The sequence below is a fragment of the Canis lupus genome, chromosome 7 (assembly GCF_003254725.2).
Source record: "Canis lupus dingo isolate Sandy chromosome 7, ASM325472v2, whole genome shotgun sequence".
Lineage (NCBI taxonomy): Eukaryota > Metazoa > Chordata > Mammalia > Carnivora > Canidae > Canis > Canis lupus.
In genome coordinates this window covers 43,752,828-43,762,200 of record NC_064249.1, presented here as the reverse complement: position 1 = coordinate 43,762,200, position 9,373 = coordinate 43,752,828, and the positions used below count along the sequence as shown (strand labels likewise).

Genomic DNA, 9,373 nt, shown 5'->3' with positions numbered 1-9,373 from the left:
GTAAAGACTAAAAAAATTAGGTAGATAAAAATTAGGTAGATGGACTTATCATATGCAACTTGCTCACTGTGCCCACTGTATTCCCTAAGAGGGGCCAGAAGATATTGCCAGGTCACTGAGAATGACCATGATCACTCACATCTTTGAAGAGAGCCGTAATGGCTCTTATCTTTATGTTGAGAGAGTACTGTAACTGAAATGAGATCCTTGATTTCCTTGGGGAATACTAGAATCCCCTGGGGAAGAGACCAAGGAGTGACACTTTAAAAACCTCTAGAGGCAAGGTGGTACATGTATTATTTAATGTTTTTAATTGCAACAGAATCCATGTGGGCTGGCTTAAGCAGAAAGGGATTTTATAAAAGGGTATTATGTGCCACCCAGGTTACACTGGGCAGAGGTGTGGCTAAAGAGCAGATCCTGGGGCTCTGGGCAGCCTTAGCAACAGCACTGCCCCTCAGCACTGGTAATCTCTGGCTGTCTTCACCGTGTACTTAACCAGATGTCAATTCCACTGCATTTGGCCTCCTCTTCATTTTGCTTCCTTCCAAATCCAATTTTCACACACGTCTGTCTGCTTTGTCAGATTCTAAGTCATGTACTTGCCACCCAACTGCAAGAGGATTTAGTAGGGTGAGAACTTTTAGTAGAGCACATTATCACACCGTTACACGCTTTGTTTCCATTGACAAGGAAGATGTGGAGGGTGGCTCTTGGATGCACAGTGAATAGGGTCTAACAATACAAACTTCCATAAGAGGCAGCAGGCCAGTGTGCTAATTAAACCAGCCTACGCCCGTAGCTACCTTTGGGATGGCTAAATGACCGTGAAGTCTTTTGCACTGAAATAGATGGATAGTTTCTAAGAACTTTCTTGGTTCATGTAATCAGAACAAACAACAAACACTGGGCCTAAGGAACAAAAGCCTTTTTTGAGTCACCTAGTGTGGGGAACCACTGCTTCTCATCCAATTCCTAAACTTGAGCCATAGACCCAGAGCCTAGACACCTTTGGAGAAGGATCTGCAATTACACCACAAGTATATACTGTAAATCCAACTCCTGGCTATCTTCAAAGAGATCCAGAGCCTTTTGTCAAGGTAACAGTGACTGGATGGAACAGGACACATCTATACTTTTTAGATTTTTCATTGGCTCTGAGCTAATTGTTGGGGATACTGGGACATACTGGGAGCTAGAGGACAAACGAAATTTTGACATCATAGTTGGCCTAGTGAATCCCCAAATACATTCCATGTTATTTTCTCAGTTCCTGACTGTAAGGTTGGAATAGATATATTCAATACCAGGCAGAATTATTATATTGATTCCATTATGGGTTTCTTTGTTAGAAAGTGCCAAATGCAAGACATGAACCCAAAGTAATACCCTATCCTTGGGCGAAATCATTATAACCAACACAGACTCAAAAGGTGCAGGTGTGGTGATTCCTATCACAACCCCATTGAAATCCCTTATTTCTCTACTGTGGAAAATGGCTATATCTTGGAGAATGACAGTAGATTATTATAAACATGATGAAATGGCCTCCAATTACAGCCACTCCAGATATGGCTGCCTCACTGGAGAAAATACCAAGCCCCTGATACTCACTCCACAGCTCTTTAGATGACTGATACTTTTTAAAAATTCAGTTCCAATAAGAAGACACAGTTGGCTTTCACCAAACAAGGACTGCAGTACACTTTATTGCTTCAACTTTCCATCTCCTTGTCACAGTGTAGTTCACAGAGGCATTTAATCATCTCTTCATCCTACAAGTCATCAGGTTGATTCAGTGTACTGTAGATACCTGAGTAAATCCACGACTGCCAGGAGATTGAATTCCATGCAAATAGAGGTACCTAATGATCAGGAAACAATTTTTTTATTTCTCTAATAATTTTAATATCTTTTGCAATAAAGAGAAAATTTTAAGTAAAATTTAATATAATTTAAATCAGTACTTTGTTACTATTTTGTTTTTCCACTTACTGTAATTATATATGCATTCATATGTGTGGACATTGCCAGTTTTCACTTCAACCTAAAATGCCATAATGTACTTAGCTTTACTGTCCCATTAGAGCTTAGTTGTTACTGTTTTTCTCTGGATTCTAAGCACCGTTGGTATAAATATCTTCATATAAATTGCTTTTTTTTTTTTTTTTTGGTTTGGGTTATTTCCTCAGGGTATATTCCCTAAAGTGGAATTACTATGTCAAAGGGTATGAACAGTTTTATAGCTTATGTTACGTCTTGCCCTCTTGCTCTCTAGACAGATTGAACCAATTTACAATGCTACTGACAGTCCATAGTCATGTTCTTCCCCACAGTCCACCCAACTGGATTTTATGTTTTATTTATCTTAGTTAATGTAATGTCATGTAGAGATACCTTAAAGTGTTAATATGCACTTTTAAAAATTGTTAGAAGGTCTGTGCATCACATGATGTGACATCATTTTTGCCATTTTACAGTTTGTTCATATTATTCTGTTTCCCTGGCAAGTTTGGAAGCCTGTCAGTGGTAGACACTGTCCAATATCCATGTGTCTATCCATTTGTTCCTCATTTATTGATTCTTTATTATGTTCCAGTCCAGACCCTGTGCTAGGTTTGAGGGATCCTGGGAAATAAGATGTAGTCCTTACCCCCAAGGGGCTCTCCTGTAGTTGAAGAGAAGAACAAGATTAGTGGTTATGATTAAATGTGACTTAAAATGTGCACATAGTGCTAATGGGGTTCAGAAGAAGAACACAAAGGGTTTACCTAAGTTGTCCTTAGGGGAACCATGCTGTATTCAGATACTCGATCTCCAGAGAGGGTGAATCCAGCTTCAGAAGGAAAGTGAATTTAGCCAGGAGAGAAAGACGTATTATACTCTTCAAAAAGAGAGAGCAGCATATGTAAAAAAGGACATGGGGAAGTAAGAGTATTATGTGACCTTCAAGAAGAGAATAAGCAGGGGCATGTTGGGAGAAAGGCTTTAAAAATTAGGTGAGTCTGGTAAGATATTTTGGCTTCAAATAATAGAAAACTTTTCTTTTCTTTTTTAAAATATTTTTTAATTAGAGTTCGATTTGCCAACATATAGTGTAACACCCAGTGCTCATCCCGTCAAGTGCCCCTCTCAGTGCCCGTCACCCAGTCACCCCATCCCCCCCACCCACTTCCCCTTCCTCTACCCCTTGTTCGTTTCCCAGGGTTAGGAGTCTCTCATGTTCTTTCACTCTCTCTGATTTTTCCCACTCATTTTCTCTCCTTTCCCCTATAATCCCTTTCACTATTTTTTATATTCCCCATATGAATGAGACCATATAATGTTTGTCCTTCTCTGATAGACTTACTTCACTCAGCATAATACCCTCCAGTTCCATCCACGTTGAAGCAAATGCTTTAACTAACTGAGACTGTGAGATAAATTTGTATTTAATCAAGAGAGGAGTTCTGAAGTAGGGCTTCTCCTCCGCTGGCTAATTTTATGCCTGACAGTGTCATTAAGAACTCAAGTTCTTTCTATTTTTCTGCCTTGCCATCCTCGTGGACTTCCTTCCTCGTTACCAGATAGCAGCATCCCTGTTCACGGCAACATTTGTAGATGGAACAATGTGGGTAGAAGAAAAGAAACTGTCTCTTCCTTGTGTCTCTTCTTAAAAACAAAGAAAGCTTTCCCAGAAACTCCATGGAGGACTTGCACCTCCTCTGTGCATACATTTTTCCCCTTCACTTGTTTTTCTGTGGAATCCTTTGTTCCAGGAACTCGGTATTGATATTGACATCTCACTGATCTCAGCATATACATAGTATACATAGTAAGGAGACTTGGATGGCCAGTGCCAGCACTGATCATGAGACCACCTTGAAGACATGAGGAATGTGGCTGGTAGCACATACCAGGATCCTATTGAAAGCACCCAGATCCTGTATTTTCCTATAAAACCCCTCATCCTTTTACCCTGGGCAAGCCTGAAGGCATGAGTCTGATGCAGTCTCCTTTACCTGGCAAAGTTGTAAAGTTCCTCTTTCAAAAGGAAAAACAAGCTCCTACAAGGAAAATGGCATTATAAGGAGTGGTTTAGATTTTTTGTTTTTTTTTAGGACTTACTTACAAATTGAGATAGGATCATTTTCTTTGAGAATTGAAATGGATCGGAAAAAGAGTTTAGTTAGCAAAGAAGAATGGAGAAAGGAATTGGATAGACAGCCATCTATAATTGCTGTATTAGGGAACTAATATTTGTATCCTCTATAGGCCTGATTGATTCACTAATTGTCACTTCTGAATTATTTCCTATGGAGACTTTATCATTAATCAGACTAGAGAGTCCCTGTAGTGATTGGAGAGTCCTTCTTCTGCCCACTTGTCCCTAGTAAGACAGTGGAAAAGAGATGAGAAGTCATCAAAGAAATATTCATTGCATGTTTACTATGTGCCAGACAGAGTGCTAGGTGTCATGGATACAGAGCAGAATAAGATGCAGCACCTCATCCTTGTTCCCATGGAGCTTATATTGGGGTTTGGGGCTGTCATGAATCAATTAGAGCTCTCATTTATTGAGTATCTGCTATGTTCTACCTAAGAACTTTGCCTAATATTAATTTCTATGGCTACCCTTATTTGTGTCCCTCATTTGAAAAGTGAACCTCAGGATTAGGTGCTTTTTTCAAGTAGCCACAGCTAGCAAGGGTGAGAGCTGGAACTCACACTGTGGTCTGCTGACTCAGTGCTCACTCTCTTAACTGCTCTGTTGTCATCTTCCTGTCCTTAACCTAAACACCAAACTGCCCTGAATTCCCAGAAGAATGCTATGCTCCTCTTATCAGGGGTACATTGCAGAAGTGCAATGTGAGCTGAATTGTGGAGGGCCAGAGGAGAAACCAGGTGAACAAGGTTGCCAAGGCCTCTTGGCATGGGGAAGAACCTGTGTAAAGGCACGGAGGCATGGGTCTGCTGGGAGGTGGGGTACATTAGCAGCTGGGGTTGAAGTGGTAGGACGGACCAGCTGGAGACAGGCTTGTATCCTATGCTGAGAGGTTTAGATTTGTCTCATGGATGTCTTCTGGAGTTTTTGAAGCAAAGTTGGATCTACAAAGACCAACTTGGTAGCATTGTGGAATATGAGTTTGAAGGCGGAGAAGATCCAAGGAAACAAGTTAAAAAGCTATTGTGTGAACCAGGCGAGGGCTAATTACAGAGAACAGCGGAGTAACTGAAAAGATGTTTTAGAGGTAGGATCAAGAGGATTTGGTGATTGATGAGATTTTGGGGTATAAGAAAAAGATTTGAGGATGACTGCTATATACCTAGCTTGGGCAATTAGATGGATAGTGACACTGTATATTCAAGAATCCCTGTATTGTGGGTGACAAAAACCCAACTCATTAACTGAAGCAGGGAGAAATGTAAAGATGCTTGTTCCTGGGGAGAAATTGATGAAGCTCCAAGAGTTGAGGGGAAGAGATGTGGGAACCAAGGTCTCAATACCTCTAAAACCTGATGTCTCATCTTTGCCTATCTCTGCTCAGCATTTCCACTCATCAGCAAAGATGACTAATAGCTCCATATGTTTCCCTCATCTTTGCAACCCCATTGGAAAGACACCTCCTCTCACTCACAGGCCTGCTTGAGTCACGGGTTTACCCTAGGGCCATCTCTGTATCCAGGGAAATGAGGTTCTGTGGTGGCCAGGCCAGGACCAACTGCTCAGTCCTGTGGCCAGAAGAAAGGAGACGGTGCAGAATGTACTGGGCAGTCCCAGATGATTCCCATTATAGCTCACTTGAGAAGCTATTGACCAAAAGAGAAGGCAGTAGGGAAACAGGCATTAAATGGCTTTCAATCCAGTTCTGATTTGGATGTGTGGGATTCACAGCATCACACTACCTCCAAACACCATAATAATTTATAGAAATCAACATGCTAGTGAGACAAGGAGCCTGACAGACAGCAGATGGCTCCCACATAGAAAGGCTAATCAATCCCGACAAACAACAGCCATCATAAAAGAGTGGAACGTACACAGCATGCACACACATCTGAATGGCTCAGAGACAAAGGCTTCTGCTCAGTCTAGTCAGGGGAGGGAAACAGCCTCTATTAAGGCAATGTTGTGGGAAAGCCTGGGTATTTCAGGCCCTCTCTCCCTGACCTTACCTCTCACCACTCACCCACACAGATCTCTGTTCTACTTGCACTTGGCTCTTCACTTTCCCACCTCTGTGCCCTTATCTTATTCCTTTCCCCCTGCCTGGGATGCCCTGACATCTCCTGTTTCTGTCCCTTGAGAACTGACCCAGGCCTCAAGGTCAGTGCAAACCCTCTCTACCTAAAGACTTGTATAGTTAATTCTTCGTGGATGTGTTTGTGACTAATTTTCCTTGCTAGATTAACTAGATTGCAAGCTTCCTGAGGACAGGTGACATGCCTTACATATCCCTGCATATCCAGGGCATCTGGCACAGGACTGTGAACTCCATTTTTAATGAAGATTCATTAATTCACTTCCAGTGTTGAAGTAGAGGAAGTCACATTTCTTAAGAGATAGAAAAAATATTTGCAGCACACAGAAAAAGATTAATCACACTAATGTATTAAGATAGGCCTTTGCAGATGGATAATATGGTACAAGAAATCCAATAGAGAAACAAGCAAAGAAAATTAACAAGAAATTTACAGAACAGCCCACACTTATTAAAAAAGTCAACTTTATTAGCTATCAAAGAGATAAATAATTTATTGCTTATCAAGTTGGAAAAGATATAAAAATGGATTCTACAATGTTAGTAGGAGCATAATGAAACAGATACACATTGGACACACTGGAACTACACGTGGCTACAGCTTTTCTGGAGGTGATGTTGGCAATTTTTATTAAGTCTTATAAATGTCCATACTTTACAAATGTGTAATTCTGCTTCTAGAGTTTTATTCTAAGAATGTAACTGGTATGATGGTGAATGACCTGGCTGATTCTTACTTATTTTGGTGTCAAGAGTCAGTCCCAGAAAGAGAAGTAGAATTTATATAATTCTTTCCCATTTGCCTGACTTGTCAAAACCTAAAAAAAGTCCCTGACTAATTTCCTTTTTAAAAAGTCTTAACAATGGATTGATACCTGCTGGAATATGGTGACCAGCTTCCTTTCTATTGGCAGAGGATATTCTACTTTCCCTGGAAGACCTACAGCCAGGATCTTTTGCTTTAATCTAAGTTTCTGCTGTGAACCTTCCCATTGCAATCATGTAGCTTCCATCATTTTCTGATTACTTCTTTAGTCCTGGGGGTCTTTGGGAGATCTGATACACTGTTTTAGAGGATGACCTAGTTGGTGGAGTATGGACGGAAGAAGTAACCTCATTTTATTATTGATCAGGTTGCTTAAGCTCTGAAAACACATCCATCCATCTATCTATACAAATACCTATCCAACCATCCATCCTTCCATACACCCACCCATCCATCCAAACAACCCTCTCTCCCTCACATATTGATTGAGCACATGCTATCTGCCAGGAACTGTGCTGGGTGTTGGGTGCTAGATTTACACAGATCATAGGCACAGTCCCTACCACTAAGTTACTCACAATTCAGGAACGTGATAGACTAGGAGAGAAACAGTTCATTGTTTCTTCAACACACACAAAGTGCTCTGGAGCATGGAGGTGGGGTGTCTAACCAGATGGACAGCCTGAATATAGGTTTTCAAAGTTTCTCTGAGTTAACCCTGTTATAGAGAAAAGAGAAAGGGACATTTCAGAGAGGGGGTGGGGAGAGAGAGTGAGAGATCCTCATGTTTAAGGTCTAGAACCAAGAGGAAACAGGGAGCACTGGAGGAAGTATAGGGAATTTGGCATGACTATGGGGTTTGGTGGTTCAGGAAAGGGATAGATCTGGAAAGGGAAGGAGGTATGAGAACATAAAGGTCTTGTTGGAAATGCCTAGGAGTTTAAGCCTCATGTGGGGGGCGAGGGGAACATTGAAAAGTTAAAGGGAGGGACATTTTAAGTATTTTGAAAAATCAGGTTGGAAGCAAGGAGTGGATGGATTGGAGGGGTGAGAGGCAGTTGGGAGATGATCGCAGGGATCCAGAGAATAAAAATATGTTACAAAGGCCCAATTGACAGGACTCAGGAGCAGGAGTGCATGGGGTGAGAGATGGTACCAGGGGTGAGGGAGGGTATCAAGGACATTGCAGGGATGAGGGGTGAGGAGGCATTAGCAAAAACTGACAGGATTCTGGTGTAAGCTGGCCAGTCTAGATTTAGAAGTCATGAAGGCAGGGAAAGTGATTTATTTCCTTGCCCCATTTCCCATGGAAGCCTACTGAGCAACCAGCCCCATCACCCTTCTTTTCTTCTTCTAGTCTGTGTCTTGGAGCCCTTGGGACATGGCTGCCATGGGTAGCCCAGACAGTCCTGTGGCCGGGGGTCAGCATTCACACAACTTCCTGGACCACACACGTGGCTTTCCTAACAGCAATTTCCCAGTCTGGTCTCAGGGATGGGCAGCTGGGGAGCCTTGTCCCTGGTGAGAAGATTCCTGAACACAGTCTATTCTTTATCCCACAAAATTTTATTGAGGGAGAGTCTCCTCCGTACTCAGCATAGAGCAAGGCACTATGTAAAATGGATGTCTTAGATACTGATTGCACTTTTTATCCAACTTTCAAGGCCCAGCTTAGATGACACCTGTCCTACAAAGTCTTTCTTATGTTCTCAACCCTGTCCTGGGTTCCCATGGTTAGACCTCTATTACATTCCATTTGAATCATCAATATTTGTTCATGGATCTATCCCTTTGAATAGGCTGGGAATTCCCTAGGGCCATATTCCCCTTGCCCCCTCTTGCATATGCCTACCCAGTCCCCATCTTCACTCTTCCTCATCACTTAGCATTTTTGGACAGTGCTTGATATATAGTCGTTGTTGGACTTCCTACTTCTCTGGTGGGGTAGCACCATTGTTCTTCATCAGCCACGAACAGCTGCTAACATTGTTGGGGGTCAGACATGAAAATTCCTCCAGGTTTTTAAAAGCTTATAGCTGGGGCCTGAAGCTCTTAACGCTCTGCTAGCTACCCAATTTCTTCAGATTGGTCTGGTCTGTTTGAGGGAAGGCATTTTGGCCTGGAAACGTGATGCTTCGAGGACGCCATAGGAATCAAAACACCCAGCTTACCGCTTGGGAATGGGACTTGTGCCTTTAAGACCTGTCTTGGGAAATCAGCCTGAGCAACATAATTGCAATGAAATTACCCCAGATCACACCCACACATTCATTATGAGATTCCTTATTGACACCTTGACAATTTGTTTTAGAAGACGTTATTACATATTCCTCCCTCTGGAATAGATGCAGATGCATATAGACAT

At 41.9% G+C, this 9,373-nt stretch overlaps 1 long non-coding RNA gene across 12 annotated transcripts in view; it reads right to left on the bottom strand.

The window, feature by feature from the left end:
* Positions 1–322: 322 nt before the first annotated feature.
* The window catches only part of LOC112647775 (uncharacterized), a 52,879-nt gene continuing 43,828 nt past the window's right edge, over positions 323–9,373 (bottom strand). For 4 of the 12 annotated variants that reach the window (XR_003128464.3, XR_003128456.3, XR_003128461.3 and 1 more), the window contains 2 exons: positions 1,615–1,865; positions 326–613 (listed from right to left, as the gene is read on the bottom strand). This is a non-coding gene — a long non-coding RNA (uncharacterized LOC112647775). Of the gene's footprint in view, positions 614–1,614; positions 1,866–2,397; positions 2,669–2,771; positions 2,885–7,586; positions 7,727–9,373 lie in introns of all 12 variants that reach the window. The other 8 variants (XR_003128459.3, XR_003128462.3, XR_007412053.1 and 5 more) reach the window with 6 other exon arrangements.